The sequence below is a fragment of the Chroicocephalus ridibundus genome, chromosome 1 (genome assembly GCF_963924245.1).
Source record: "Chroicocephalus ridibundus chromosome 1, bChrRid1.1, whole genome shotgun sequence".
In the NCBI taxonomy this organism is placed as follows: domain Eukaryota; kingdom Metazoa; phylum Chordata; class Aves; order Charadriiformes; family Laridae; genus Chroicocephalus; species Chroicocephalus ridibundus.
Genome location: NC_086284.1, coordinates 185,377,281 through 185,393,403, shown reverse-complemented (window position 1 = coordinate 185,393,403; position 16,123 = coordinate 185,377,281). Strand labels below are relative to the sequence as shown.

At 37.1% G+C, this 16,123-nt stretch overlaps 1 protein-coding gene across 11 annotated transcripts in view; it reads left to right on the top strand.

Moving 5' to 3' along the window:
• SLC16A7 (solute carrier family 16 member 7) overlaps positions 1-16,123 on the top strand; it is an 87,798-nt gene that overhangs the window by 16,086 nt on the left and 55,589 nt on the right. For 3 of the 11 annotated variants that reach the window (XM_063323077.1, XM_063323076.1, XM_063323080.1), the window contains one exon: positions 8,710-8,833. The exons of 6 other annotated variants lie outside the window; for them this stretch is intronic. The gene's annotated coding sequence lies outside the window, so the exon portion shown is untranslated. Of the gene's footprint in view, positions 1-2,195; positions 2,218-8,709; positions 8,834-8,935; positions 8,958-16,123 lie in introns of those variants that run through there. 2 more of the 11 variants (XM_063323082.1, XM_063323084.1) reach the window with 2 other exon arrangements.

The following is a 16,123-nucleotide window of genomic DNA, read 5'->3' as shown; positions in this document are numbered from 1 at the left end:
GTTTGTTCTCTGAAGCGGATGGACAAAAGGCAGCTGTGCTCCGCCACCGTGATGCCAAGTTGGTGCTGTGCTGTGCTGGCTGGTGTTGACCATGCTGTCATGGTCCCTAGAGGACAGCTGAGGCATCACCTTCTAGAGACACCACAGTGGTACCTGCTGTTCATCCCTCTTTCTGTGACTGCTTTTTCACGGATGCAGAAATCTTGAGGCCAGAGGTGATTTTCTCTTCCCTGGCCCGGGTCGGGACAGGGATCCTGTGGAAGGAAGGGCCTGCCACCAAAGGTCACGGCGGGGGGGAACGGCTCTGCTGACACAAGTGAGAAGCTGTACCCGGGACTAAACACAAGTTGTCAAAATCTAACAGAGGGTGTCCAGCGCGAACAAAGCCTCGCTTCCTATTTCTCTCCAATAATAGGAAATGTGGCATTGTTGTCACCACAGGGTCTCCGTCGGAGTTCAGCGACCTGTGTTTACTTCCTTTTTGTCCTCTTCTTATGTCCTTGTGTCAGCAAACACGTTCCCTTCCTGCCGTTGTCCTCAGTGCTGAGGCGAACACCCTGCACAGAGTCCTCCCCGCCGTTTGGCGTTAGAGGCTTACCTATCACTGCCACCTATTACCTCTAATATATTTCATTCTTCCCGAAGGAGCCGTTTCAGATTCAAATTAAAGTTTTAGACAGTACAGAGATCAATTAAATGATAATATTTTCTTATGATTAGGCTGGTCTTTTCCTTCAAGCAACTCTCATATTGGGTGTGCTTCCAGTAGTGCTAGAACTCCTCTCACTTTTCATGTGAGATTGCCACAGGTCTTAGAAATGCAGATCATCATTAGCATCATTATTTTCAGATAAATTAAGAAACTCATAGAGAGAATTGCTTCTTTCCCTGTGAATATTCAAAGTGGTGGGCAGTGAAAATAACAGCAGTTTTCTCATAGAATTTGTCCCAGAGACTGCCTAAAAATCCCAAACAAAGCACTTCTAAGAGCTTGGAGACTTTAATATTAGTTGCATAGTGAATATCTAGGACAAGAAAAAGTTTAATTTTTTTTAATCTGAGTCATCAGCGTGTTTTTCCCATTTAATTTTTCCATGCAGTTTCATCCTTCCAGGATTTATTGGGTCAAGGCAAGACTGGTGAAAAATAGCAATTGTGAAAAAACATACACCTTTTTATTTCCTTCTCCCACAAAATAGTCAACATCATTTTTGCAGTTAAAAAGGAAGGGCTTTTGATGTGAATTTGTAAAAGCTCAGAATGCTTGAGTGAAATTATGATTTGGTCTAAGGTACAGCTTGCCTTTTATGTATGTGTTTATTTTATCATCAGTATTGCGGATGATTAAATTTTTTTCCTACACAAAAATGGTGAGTTTTTGTATAAGTTAAGAAATAATGGAAAATAATTTTTGGAGCTCTGAAGCAAATGCCACATTATCTCCAGCAAAATACAGCTTTTTAAATAATGTAGTGGCTAGCATTGCTTATTAATACAAAGAAGTTTCTAATTACTCTGTAAAGGCTAATGCGGTATTTTACTATGCCTGTAAATGGAGCAGTCTAAAAAAGTCTAAGTTAATTGCATATTTACTGTTAATTGCTGGACAATTTTATTCAAGTGAGAAAAAAATTAGACTTTTGCAATGTTATCTGCGTTGAGTGCCTGCAACTTTGCCTTTAAGCGTCTGTTGATGATCTTTAGAGCATTTTTATTACATTTATAATTTGTTGAATGAAATCGTATTAATGCCAATCTTAACTTACTATATGTTTTAAAAGCCACGTTCACACCCAGCATCTCAGTACATGTTGAGCATTAGGCAAAAACTATGTTCACGTGTACCCGGATATTAGCAGTCATTTTAAAGGCTATAGCATCTAAATATACTTTTCAATGTGCACAGAGGATGATAAGGAAAAATCCTGCATGTCACACAAAGAAACTGTGAAAGAAATCCTAAAGAGACGACGTAAAGTTCATAGACCTAGGGTGCCCTTCTGTGAGATCGTGTTCTGAATGTTGAGTTTCACCATAACCTCAGTAATTTGAGATGCTTGTTGGATTGGCAATTGGTCACACAAAATAAACCATCCAAACATCATGTGTGATGATCAGCCAATCAGGTCTCCAAAGAGTCCTTAAATGTTCAAACTGAACAAAGGCTCTGTATCTGTCAAGTTCAGATTATTGTCTTGGAGAGCAGAGCTCTGCCAGGTAATGTGCTGTTTTTCTATTCTTTTTGGTTTTACTTAGTAGTAATAGGTAGCTTCAGATTACTGTGGTAATCCATGCAAAACTAATTGATTAATTAAATGCAAGACAAGTCAATGCTCCAGTGCATGTTGCACAATATTTGCTATTGGCCTTTTAATGATTATCTAGCATATATTGACAAAAGAGTGTGAGGCACTTTAAAGAAGAAATATTCTTACACTCTTTCTACTCCTAAAAAGTTATAACAAGGATTAATGACTGAATGGTGACACGCCCTGGTCTTGTCAGGCTTTATAGATTTGATTGACATTTTTTGTTCATGTATTTTGCCAACATTTCGGAGATAATAAAGAGTTCAAAGATGAGACTTCTAAAGAGAAACTGTAAAGAAAGGGAAGCATCAGTGTAGCTCAGGTCAGACTTCAGAACTGATGGATGTGAAATGTAAATCGGAATTAGAGTGAAGGGTGTTCTGGGAGTGGTTCTGTGCCTGTGGGACTTGGATTGAATTAGAGGAATGCTAGGACAGTGACAAAGAGTGCAAGCAAAGTGCTGGGCAGAAACACAGATTTGAAGAAGCTCAGGAAGCTCACAGCTAATATGGAAAAAGATGAATCAGGGCAGGAGAAGATTTGAAGACAAGTTGGACATAGCTGAGGCAGCAGGCGAGGTAGATGGTTGCTGTGGCAGCTTGTGTGGGAATGAAGACTAGAGTGGGCTGACGGAGAATTAATCCCATGTGTTCTGAGGTAACACGCGATTTATAAATGCAGTATTAATTTTACTTACAAGACAAGTCTTCATGATAAACATCTTATTTTCGTAAGGATTTGTGAGGGCAGCAATAATATAATCCCCCTGCATGAAATCAAGCAACGGAATTAAGGCTATTCAGCCTTGCTGAGCACTTACACAGTTGGGTCTTCTGCAGTGCCAGAGATTTTTGTAATAAAGAATGAGGCGTTACTTTAAAGCAAGCAGTGTGGGTGGCTGTTTCACTGACACAAGTAACTCTGCTTCAGTCTTTTGCAACCTTGGAACTCAGTGCCCTGTGCCTAGTTTTAGCTGTAGGCACTTAGAAATTATTTAACTGAAGTGCAAAAGTAATTTCCAATTCTGTTTTTCATATATAACAACGCCTCTAAAACCTCCAACCAACCTAAACAGTTTTGCCAATAGTTAATGCACTAGAAGTTTTACAATGGCTGATCATACATAATTTTGGAGAAAAGTTTACTGAGTTTATTTCGTGGAGATAACCTGGTGATTTTTGGTACTGTTTTTGTCACCCCTGTTATCAAAGTTTAAAGCCTCAAGGTCTAATTCTTTCTTACTGTGCTCAAGACCGAGTGCAAAGCTGCCTTTGATTTCACTAGAGCAGGCTGATGGCTTAGAGGCCAGAATTTTGTCGGTCATCTTCACAGCTTTTCTGATGGCAGAAGCACCGTGATGGCTTACCACATAGTAAGGCTATGGACTTAAATGGGCCAAACTGCAAAACAAAAAATGACAAAACTAGTCAATGGTGACAGTTTTCACGCTTATTTCCCATGGGCATTTTTATACTTTTCTTTGTATTTTTTCATTTGTATTTGCTCATTATATGATTCTCAATACTTCTACATGGAATGTTATTCGTAAAATATTTATGAAAAAAAGAAAATATTGGGAAGATCAAAAAATAAGTAATATTTTGTTTTTCACCAGTGACTGGGACCCCAGTGTGTATTCACGTAGACCCATCCTTGTGTAGAACTGATGTATTGTAACCCTCCAACAGTGAAAAACCAGTCACTTGCCTTTTAGGAAAAATAGAAGGAGATAATAGAAAGGTATTCCTACAGGGTAATGGTAGAGAGGTCCCCAAATCCTTACATAATGGAGCCATGTTTGAACAAGTGATTTATCCTGATGCTGCATGCAACCTTAGTGAAGTTTTAATATGGGGAAAATTCCTTTTGCTTTAACTTATCTCCTAAAAAACTGTTTTTCAGATTGTCACACAAAATTGATTTACCAGTACAACTCCCTATCCCCTTAAACAGTTAGAAGATGGAAAGAAGTCGAGGGGAAAACAAATTAAATCAGCCTGTCTCTTCTTCCCAAAGTCGCAGCGAAAGGAATGGCTGTGCTTGACCCCCATAACAGAAGGAAGCAGGAGAGTGAAAGATGTGTGTGCAATGTAGTTACAGACATTTTAAAGCAATCACTGCATGATGTTTAAACATTGCTTTATGGTGTTTCCACTGAGATATTCCATTAGTATGTGATGATAATGAATCATGATTGTACTTCACTGAGGGCTCTTGCCATGGCTGCATACTTTTCTGATTTTTTCTTTTTTTCCTCTGGATTGCACATGGAAACAAGGGAGAGAAATTACTTAAAGAACATAGACAGAATAGAAGAAACAAAATGATAGTACTTAAAAGTGGACAAACTTTTCAACACAGTTGTATTTACTTTTGTCAATATAATTTTATTCAAGTTAGAAGTGCAGCTTTAAATATAGTCTTGTGGGGAACGTGAAAGAATCCTTTAGAAAATGTCCCTGGGCAGTGCATATGTGTTGACAAAAGTGGGTTTTTTTAAATTCTTTTTTTTCCACTTCTGTAGACATAGCTTGTCTACAACAACTAATTTGAGAAAGAATTTTCTCAGCTAAAGAGGAAGATTGAAACAAGACAAGTGTTCCGTTACTGGTAACGTACTCCACATCTATACAGAATCTCAGTTCAGCTGGCAATGCTTCTCCCAGATCTAACTCCTACACGCTCAGATGGTAAGTCTTAAGAGCAGGGAAAAGTGCCATCTGGTGACTCAAAACAATACAAAACTGATAAAATCAGGTTCTTTTAGATGACAAATGGAACTGGTCATCAACCTCAAATAAAATTGCCATATGTGATGCTTGGTCCTGAAGATCCTGAAAACTGACAAAACACTCAACTATGTCCATCATCGGATTTCCATTCCTTCATTATATTGCAGCAAATTAGTATCATATATTTAGCAGCAGTAAATCATAATACATTTATATTTGTCCTTTTACATTAGATTTTGAATTCTGATATGGAATTTTGATTTACGTAGATACTATATGTGTGTAGATACTATATGTTACTACATGTGTGTAAAACAGTAATGGTCATGTCTGATATGTGAAGAAACTAGAGAAACAATAATAGGTTAGAATAATAATTCTAACTATTTTAATAAGAAGTTAAAAAGAAATTGATATTTGATAAGCTGATGGCGTGCCTTGAACTTTATAAGCATGGAAAGATCATGAAAAAGGAAAAGGGTAGGCTGTGACTGCAGAGAAAGAGAAGACATAAAAACGGCACTATTCTATTCAGCAAGTTCAACTTCTTTTTCTGGGTTAGAACTGTATCTGATTTATGTTCTGGTTTGTGGTGAGGGTGAATTAGTATCTAAAAGAGTAAGGTAAACCCAATTCTAGCTCACTGCATTTGTTTAAGGGCTCACATCTGTAAACATTTAGTCTGAATATTAATTTTATTTGTATGAGTACTCTGAGTATCCTGTTGTTTTTTTTATCGAGCACATTATGCAAAGTTGTAGGTTTTTTTCATCAAGACTCCCTTAAAGAGACTCATCAGAGTGAAACTTAATGCTGTAGGGTCTAGTAAGAATATGCACAAGTACTAAAATGCTGTGTGTAAGCATTCACAAGAATTGCTCCTTTAGTTCAAATACTGAAATATTTGTTGACAATGAGGAAGAAGCCGTAAAACACACATTCCTGTTCTTGACAGATTTTCTTTGAAGTCAGAAGGCATTTCAAAAGGGTCAGACTGTATATGTATTTCTGTAAACAGATCCTTCAGTTAAAAAAAAAAAGAAGGAAATAGATAATGCAAAAATAGCATTTAATTAATAGTAGACCATATCTGTTTTTCTCATTTGTGTGTTTAAAAAGGATTGACTACAGAGTTGTGTTTATACATCACTGTTAATATATTTCTCTTTTACTTGAAAAACTTTTTAAAAGAGGAAAAAGGCATAAAGAAAAAAAATGCCCTGCTGAACAGTTACGGCTCTGTGTGGGATTGTACAGGCACCTTTTGTATAAGATTTTTAATAATCTGCCAAGTATGAGCTCAAGGTGTCTTGTCACACACTGTGAAGTTATAACACTTTTTGTACGCAGTGCCACAAATGATAATGCAAAGAAGCAGTATTTCTCAGCCAAATCCTATTTTGTAATACCCTTTAACTTGCTTGTCACATTTTGTATATTCAGATATTGGTTCAGCTTTTCCATTAGTTTACATTAATATCTTGTAATTTAAACCCTGGCGTGAATCTCGCACTACAAATGAATACTGTACTTTGATATTGTTTGCATGGCATGGTATAGATAACTTTATCCATAATAGACAGTATGTCTATGTTAAGGAGATAAGGCAAGATGGTAATTTATATTGACATACAATCACTAGTTGGGTCAGGGTGAGTTTGCGTAGTAGAATGAGCTCCCTCCAATTGCGTCCAGTCGCCTTGATAATGAGAAACGGTATGAATGTTTAATTTATTCATTTCTTTCCACTCGGAAGGTCAAAATGAACTGGTATCTTCATTTCTGTTTCTATAAGTTTTCAAATGAGTTTTACTTTTTGGTTTTCAAGTAATATTTAATTTGAAATATCAGAAGAACAGAATTAAACTCTAGGTGTCTATACAAAGTTAAGAGAATGAATAAAAGATAAATTCAGTTCATTGTAAATTTCAATAACAACAGTCTAATTTTAATGCAGCTTAACTATTTTAGAAGTCAATTGATGGTCGAAGCCAATGTTACTGTAAAGCAGAATGAATGAAAGCAATCATCCTTGTGGTGACTGGGACTGATGATGACGTTTTTGAATTTATCATGTGATTAGAAAGGCAAAGAATTCTCTCCTTCAAGGACAAGAAATCTTAAGCTGTCAACAGGTATATCAAGTTCTGTTCACAAAATCGGAGAAGGTTATGGCATGCTTTCACCTTACTTAAACAAAAAAGGATTTAAAGAACTAATTAATTTCCAGCAAAAATAACTGATCTGAACTATAAATGACTGGACTGCTTAAGGAGTAGATAAGCAATTTAAGAAGTACTTTGAATTCTAGGACTTGGTTGTGGCTTAAAGCCAGGCCTCCTTTGCAAGACCGGTGCTACATTAGAGTTAGGATTCTTCCTGGACAGCATGTGCTGCAACAGGAGCTCTACCAGCCCGCGAGATGGAACAGCATATCCCCATCTGTTGCTGGCCAGCTGTCCTGCATATCCCCCGCCTTTTCAGGAGATCAGCCTGACAGCCGTAGTTATGCTCTTGAGCCATCATGCAGCTGAGCTACAAACATGAATCAAAAGGGGAAGGCGCACTTCGCAGTTGTTTGCCTGTCTAGAATTCAGTCCCTGGGTGTGCCGAGCTTTCTAGCTCCCATCTGGAAAAAAACACTTAGCATGAGTTTGTGCCACTGAATCGCTGGAGTGTCTTTTTCTAGAGAGAACCATACAGTCCTTGTTACGAGAGATAAAGAGATTGTTTGTTGAGGTTTGTTATAGAGAATATTGTTGGAAGGAATGAGTGCTTTCCTCGTAACCACCAGTTTACAATGCTTAGTAATTAACAACCTATTTTATATTTCATAAACTTTACCATTGGCTTGTGTCAAGAGAGCTCTCATCACTGTCTCTAAGGACTAACTACCACATTTGGGAATAATAATTACTCTCCCTTTTTCAGAATAGTTAATTTTGCAATACGTTCAGGAAATAATCTTGACAGTGACTGCAAAATGTGGCAGTCCACACAGTGTCTTTTGAAATCCAGACCTGTGGGAGAAGGATAAAATACAAAGAAAACACCTCTTTAGTGTTTGTTCTGAGAGAAGGGGATGGTGACACGGCTGCTAGGATTATTTGAGGATTTCTAAAGGAAGGGTGGTGGGATTTTGTTTGGTTTTTTTCCCCCCTAGGTTACAGGCAAGGTTCAACATTAGGGAAGTAGAATGGAATACAATTCACCCTTGGTGGATTCACCTTAAAAACATGCATCATTAAAGAATCTACTTGATCATTTCTTTGAGTGGCTCCTCATCCTTTTATTGTGAGAAATAGCAAGTAGTTTTTACCTACTATCCTTCTCTGCATCATTCAGTTTTTACAGTGTCACGGACATAGAACAGCAAGAGTATGTGATTGATGTCGTTACATCATCTTTAGATTGATGGGAAGAGACTTCTCATGCATTCCACTTTATTCTAGGCGGCTATTTGTGGTGGCTGTATGAAGTGTTAATTCACTTTTCCGTTCTCCCTCATTGCTATCAGATTCATTAAAGCTGAAGCGCTTGCCCTGGTTTGACAGTAAACCTCATGTATTTGTGAGAGAGCGTGATAGAACGGATATTGCAAAAAAGGGATGCTCATTAGATAACATAGTGTGAATGTTTTTGGCTTGGTCTTTGTGTTTGTTTTGCAGCCTGCACTTCCTTGGGAATGCAGACATGGAGACATGCTGGTGCAGCCTGGCTACCCAGGTTGCTGGTGGAAGGGAAGCCCCTGGCAGGCTGCACGCAGCAGCCAGCGCTCCCAGAAGTTAGGAGGTAACTCGCACACATGCCTACGCTGCTGGCTGTCCCTTGCCTGAAGACACCTGAATTAGAGCACCAGGAGAAGAAAAACTTAATCTACGTTCTAGATGGCGGGTTGATGTAACTTCAGCCTGAGGTCATTATAACTTCAGCTGATGGCCTGATGGTGGTGTGCAACTCAAGCAATCTGCACTGGTAGTGTGTGTGGTCGAGAGAAGGAGGCAGAGAAGTAAAACTAGAACCGTTGATCTGTGGGAAAGAAAGTCTTTTTGAGCCCCTTAGGTTTTATCCCTTTGCACAAAGGGAATGATGGCAGGCATCATTGAAACATGCAGTAGAAAGACAAAAAGACTGAGGAGGTACCTGGCATGAAGACAATATGAAGTATATGACTGTACAACATGAAGAAGGCTCCATGAGAGGCAGACAAAAAAACCTTCCTTCTGGTGTTTTCTGTAATAAGACAATTGAGATGGGGCTACAAGAAGGAGAATCAGCTCTTTTTGAGCATGGTTATCTAAGCTTAGCTGCTCAAACGCAGAAGTCTTTAAGATGTGAGAGGGAAAGCCATCCTCCTTCTACCCAGATAGTTTTATAACAACCACTCATCTTAAGAGTACAAGTCAACACTTGAAAAAATCTGTTTGAATGAGGGCAAAATTACACCTTCTGCAAATCAGAAATCTAAGCATAGTCTGAGGAGGAAGCAATTTTTCATTTTATGCACCTTCATACACACAAAGCAGGCATTTAAAATAAAGATATTGAATAGTGAAATAAAGAGAAATGGAAAAGGGAGAAGAAATCCCACCTAATGACAAATCAGGAATCTTTAAAAAGTCTTTAAACCAAATCTGGCGTTACAGACACTTTAAATCACTAGTCATAAGTAGACCATCACTGTACTAAAATATTGGTATAATAAAACAACCATTTAAGTGCTTTTGGGTGTCTATTTCTGTATCTTAACTGGCTTGAATTCATTCTTTATTTTTTGTAAGACTTTTCAGAGAGCGTGAATTGAGTTTTAGTATCACTGTGATACATAAAATTACTGATATGTCCTCGAATTTAAATTCCAAATGAGTCATTTTTATCTTGGAAATAAGGAAAAATGGTGAGCAGGAGTGTAATTCCATAGAGTAGGAATCTTTGCTTTAGTAATGAACCCTATTCACATATTATTAGGAAACTAGTTTGTATTAATCAGTATGAAATACACTATTGGAATGAGCATTAAAATTTTTTGCTTAGTAATTAATCTCTGACTTATGAGGAGGACTTTCTATAATGTATGAAATTATTAAAGAGTTAATTACAGGCTATAAAAAAGCCTTGTGGGATGCATTGCATCCCTCACATAAGACACATTGTTTTCTGTCCCTCAGTAAGTACTTTATTTGTTCAAAGTGATCCCATGATATTCATTTTTGACTTGTCAAGAATGATATAGATCAACAGTATGTACTAACATCTGGCTGCACAGTGCAGCTGAATTACTCATGCAATAGCAGTAAGAGAAGAAAATGGCAAGCAAATATACATTATTTTAGGCTCAAGGGCCCAGTATTCTTATGCAATGCTGGTTAAACAGACTGACTAAAGCAGAGACAGTCTGAGATGTGTTAATATAGGAAAATGTAATTAGTTCCAGAATAAAAGTTAATGTAATTCAAGCAGTATATATAAACTGAGGAAAATAGTGCTAGCCCTGGGCGTAATCACATCATACTGTAAGGCTGATGATTTGCTGGGTATTATACAGTTGAAATAGGAGATTCAAAGAGAAATTACAGAAGCAAATCCTTCACAAGTAGAAGTATTATACATATCGCAATGAAATATATCAATGACAGAAATGCAGCTTCATTAATTCTTGCAACTGTCCTATCAGATGAGTCACCAAATTGCTTCTGTAGAATGGGATAACACTTGGTATCTATTCTTGAGGAGCATTTCATTTCTAAAAGAGAGGTGTCTGAAGGGCAATTTAACCTTAAGTTCATAGAAAAGTAGGTATGCATTAATTTCCTTATTCACTAGGGAAATGTCTCTCTGTAGCTAAATATAAGTTCCTCATCTCTCTTTCCGTGCTAACGGTAATAGTGCAGAAGTTGAAACTGTTTTTCCTTGTCTGCTAATCCTCAATTAAGAAAATTAACTTTCTTCTCTCTCAGGTATCACTTTATCTATGTTTCTTTCCCTCCCTCACTCTTTCTTGCACGTTTTGTTTCTCTCTCCCTTTTCTTTCTCTTCCTTTGTCTAAATACACACATTCACGTTGTCCTTATCTAACCAAGATACTACTAAAGCTGTTTTTCCAGATGCCACACAGCTCAGTGTGTGGGTATCTGGTAATAGAAGCCAGTGTCATGAAGGAGTTACTGGCTTTTTATATGAGACACGAAATGTCCACATGAAGTACAGAGTGTCCTGATGTCTGTATCCTGATGGCCACCTGTACGGGGGCATCAGATTAAAAAACATTGCTGATGAGTGTGGGGGCAATTTTAAACTGGTGAGCTAGATCTTTGTCTCTGAAGTATCTCAATGTGATATCTCAAAATGGCATGTAAGAGAGAGGCGTACTTTCACATGAAGGCTTACTTCCACTATTTCCTCATTCTTTTACGAGGACAGTGTCTGAACTTGCTTTCAGAGCATTGCTTGTTTATTTATTCCTGGTAAGTACTACGATTTCTGAAATATGTTGACTCTGTAATGAATTGGAAAGAGGATTTTTCTGAACCTGTAGCATGAGTCAGAAGTGCCTGGCTACCGACATTCATCCACTTCTTGATCTTTTCTTTTGTTGCACAGTATAAACAGTACAAACGTGATTCTGCCTACTCAGAACTGAAAAGGTTTAGCCAGCATTAGAAGTGCTAGGTTTCCAGAAGATCCTCATCTCTTTGTAGACAATATTTCTGGGAGAAGACATCAGGGGAAAATCTGAAAGCAGTGCAAGTTGTAAAAATTACTTTGCATTAGTTTAATATTGCCCCAAAGTTACCTGTTGTTCTATCAGCACATTTTCTTTAAATTTTTATGCTGAATTTCATCTTTTCTTTAATTTATTTTCACCTTGATTTCTCTTTCTTCTATCAAATTCACATGTCTATATATTAATAATGAGAAGTGCCTTACCTATTTAAAGAGGTACTGGGATAAAATGCAATTTTGTTTCATGGAAATCCCAAAGATACATCCACCTTTTCCTGGTTTTGGTAATCCTAACATCTTTATGAATAGAGAATTCAATTTTATTTTTTTCCTATGCCCTGTAAGTGAGACAGTCCATTAAAGGTAAATGGATTGATGCTATCATGATATAATAGTCAAATATCAATACATTCTTCTAGCCGAAAGCCTGCTTTACAAAATTCTCATTTCAGCATCTAATATCATGTGCACACCTGTAATACTAATAAAAACTATTTTATTGCAGAATTAGTGTATTGCGCAGACTAACAAACAGTCATGGAAATACTTGAAAAAGTAGCAGCAGGCTCAGCTTCAGAGAAGCAATTATTTACTGTGACTTTCTTTTCAACTTTTGTCACGTGTGATTCTCACGAGGTTTCTTTTATTACCCTGTGCAGTTGCCATAATAACAGCATGTCTGTTGTTGGAAACCTCAGGCTGTATTTGTCACAGGCATACCATGCAAATAGGAAAATTGTACTTAAGCCTCGACATACTATGGCATGACTTTGTTCATTTATCTGGAGTCAGCCAGCTGAGGGTGGTTCAGCACATGACTCTGTTAGTATAAAATTTACTTCCTCGTCAATTTTGATGGATCATTAATTACCCCTGTCAGGTAATAGCAAAGTGTTTTGTAGTTTAAGTCCCGCAAAAAGTTTTGTAAAATGTAGGGTTATTTCTAAGGTACCGTGTGTGGAATAAAAGTAGAATAAGACTAGTTTTGTTTTGGTATGGTTTCATTCCTTTTGATGTAATTTCCAGTGTTTGTCAGTGTGCTTTAGTTGCCTTGTTGCTCACATTTCATAAAATGCTACATATCATATGTAATATGCTTAAATTGATTTTTCTACATATAAATCAATGTCTTGGATATGAAATACTCTGATCCTATTCTTCTTTTGAGTTATCAAGGTGAAGTTTCATGTATGTCCTTAGAAAGAAAATTCTAGTTTTAAAATTGGAAAGTAAAGTGGACAGCATTGCTGCTTGAAGAATTATGAATTAATAGAAAATTTCTAAATAAGATTCTTTTGCTTCTTCATAAAAAGAAACCATAAGGAATTTAATCATATATAAGTGCAAAAATAATTCTTTCTAAATGCTATTTTTTCTTATATGACAAAGTGATGAAGAAAGGATGAATGATGGAAAATGGGATTGCCAAAAACAAATTGAAACACAGATGATAATATGAAACATATAAGTATTATCCAAACTATTAGAATAGACGGAGGAAGGGTTCATCTATGTATTTCATTGCAATTAGGCTATAGCCTAGTTCAGTGCATATAGGAGATATTTGTACCCTGATGTGCAGATCCTTGTTTCTCATCTGGAAATCTTTTCAAGTTAGAATTTTAGAACTTTTGGCAATTTTCCAGAAATCTCAGATATGTCTGTTTTGGATCCACAGTGGTCTCCTGCAGCTCGGTACCTGAGACTCTCTGTTTCTTTGTCATATAAAACAGATGCTCGTATTTCTGCCCAGAAAATCTCAGGCAGAAATATGTCAGGTTTAGGCGGCTTTAATCTGAAATCTAGATATTCAACTCATAAACGCTCAGAAGTCGTCTTTAAGCCTAAAGCTCCTGTAATGTTTGGGATCAGTTGATGGTGAGAGCTATACAGATGCAGATGTGTTTGCTTTCAAAATACACTGAATTTTTTTAGTTTCTGTACGAGAAGCTTGGTCAGTGCCTTGCAAACACAGAAGCAGGTTCCTATTGCCTTACACCCTAGCTGTACTGTGTTACTTTGCACAGTGTAAGTTTTCTACAGTTTCTAAAAATGAGTCGTCTTTTTGTCATGACATGAGTTGATTACTCAGAAATTGAGATTCATGAAATAACTGGTCAATTTTAAAAATAATCCTTTCTGATTCCTCATTTAAAGTTTAATTTTTGAGAGCAATTCTTTTTTCCGGGGTGGCTTTTTTTATTTATTTGCATGAACAGGTGAGACAGACGTGCTTCAAAGAGAGCATGAGTCTGGAGAATTAATTCCTAGGGGTTTAAAATCATATTGATTTTGTTTGTTTACCTATTTCAATCAATATCTTTTTCTTCAACTGCTATGGCATCAACATTAACATTTCATGTGACTTTTGTCTCAGAGACATCTTGGGGGAAACAGAAACTCGTAGCCCCAATTTCATATAGATTTAATTGTTGGAAACTGCTATTAAAGGAATCTGTGCAAAGTTTTACATAATTTTTTTCCAATAATAAAGACTCGTTATTTTTTTCCCCTCTTTTTTACCCCCTCCTGTGTGTAAGACCTTTAAAATTAAGGGAAGGAAAAAGGTTTATGATAGATATTCCTATCATCTGAGCCTAGTTATAAATTCCTCCGTTCTTCCTCTCTAATTTGATTCAGGACCTGATTGTTCTAAGATAAAAAACAATCCTGCTGCTGAGTTTTCTTCATTGTAGCTGATCTTGGCTGTGCTCACGCTACTCTGTTAGCCAGTGGTATTTTGGAAAAGGGGATCAAGTCTGTTATTTCTTGCACGAAATAATGAATCTGATCATTGCAAAGAAACAACTGGGTGTATGCTGGATGCCAGGGAACAAGCTAAAGAGTAAGAAAAGGGTTACAGAGAATAGAAATTATTTTATATTTGCTTCTAAAACTAGCGTTTAACGAGACCACTTGATGAAGAAGGTATAAACTGTTAAAATTTTGTGTAATTCTGTGTGGATAAATTCTATCAAATAAAACCCAGCAGTTTGGCCCAGATCTGCATTGTTTCCTAAATCTGTTGAATGATTTCACAGTTGAAAGCTGTTTGGCGTGACAGTTCTTCTCCAGAAATGCTGTGGCATTCTGCTCTGGTCAGCTGAGGTGAGAACAGCTCTCGGAAAAAGTGCTGCAGAGTGTGACAGCAAGCCACAAATAGTTTTTTTTTAAAATACCTGTGACTATACTCTACTGTACAAAGGAAAGATACCTTAATTATTTGTGTGAAAGCACAGAATTTTTCTCTGGCTTGACTAGAAGAGAGCAGAAATGAAGAAGCAACTGAAAGACCACGGAAAGAAGCAAACCCTACTGAGAGGGGAGAGCCAGGTGGTTCTTTTCTAAGAAGTGCGTAAGGTTATACACGTTACTGAGCCTGCCCACATTTTCTGGCCTAATCCTTCCCACCTCCTTGCATGACTTAACTCAGAATATAGCAGGGTCAATGAGGGTGAACCACAACCACTAGTCATGAGGCTAAAAGGTGACCTTGTTCTGCTGTGATGCCAAATATTTCATCTGAAATCTCAGCTGAGTCCTTCTGCGATATCCTTGAGTGTGAGCACAGATATTAAAATACTGGAGAAATAAAAGACAGCTTAAATAAGATAAATGTGGTGATACAGAAGGCAGAATGGATAACAAATACAATCAAGGCTTCCAAAAATATACATGCCATGCTAATCCCCCCAAATGCTTTCTTGTTTTGTTCGTGGCAACTTTTTCTTTTTTATGAGTAAATTCTACTTTGGCACAGAAAATATGCTAATCTGCTCCTCTTCCCGTGTCTTTTAGCAAGCACTTGCTCGTGGTGCAAAATACAAAGAGACAATAGCTTGGGTAGGGCTGAATGTGTGGACTTTGCGTGTATGATTTCAGCCAAGTGACGTATAACACCAAAGCCAGCATTGATTTTATTTTTTTCACTAAACCCTTACATTTTGGGATGAATACTGGGTCTTTTATGGATTGCATCTTTCATTTGCAACAAGTAAAAGAAAGAGATTATTGATACATCGTGATTTCAAATTTTCAAAATCGGTATGTCGTATTTTTCTAGTAGAAGAACTTGGACATTGGATTTCCACTTTTCTGCTTCCCCTGAAGATGGAATCTGTTGAATTTAGAATAATCAAAAAGTTAATCTTTGCCTAGGAGAGAGAAATAATGTAGGTTAAACTATAGAGAGACTGTTGCTATCATATAATCAACAAATTAACACTGCTACTAGGCTTCATTCACTCTCAACTGAAAACGTGATTTGGCATTGAAATTGCCAAGTTTACACTGTAGACAAAGGGGAATATTTTTGCAAAGTCTGAAACATTAGCTTTAACCTTTTATGGTTGCTCATAT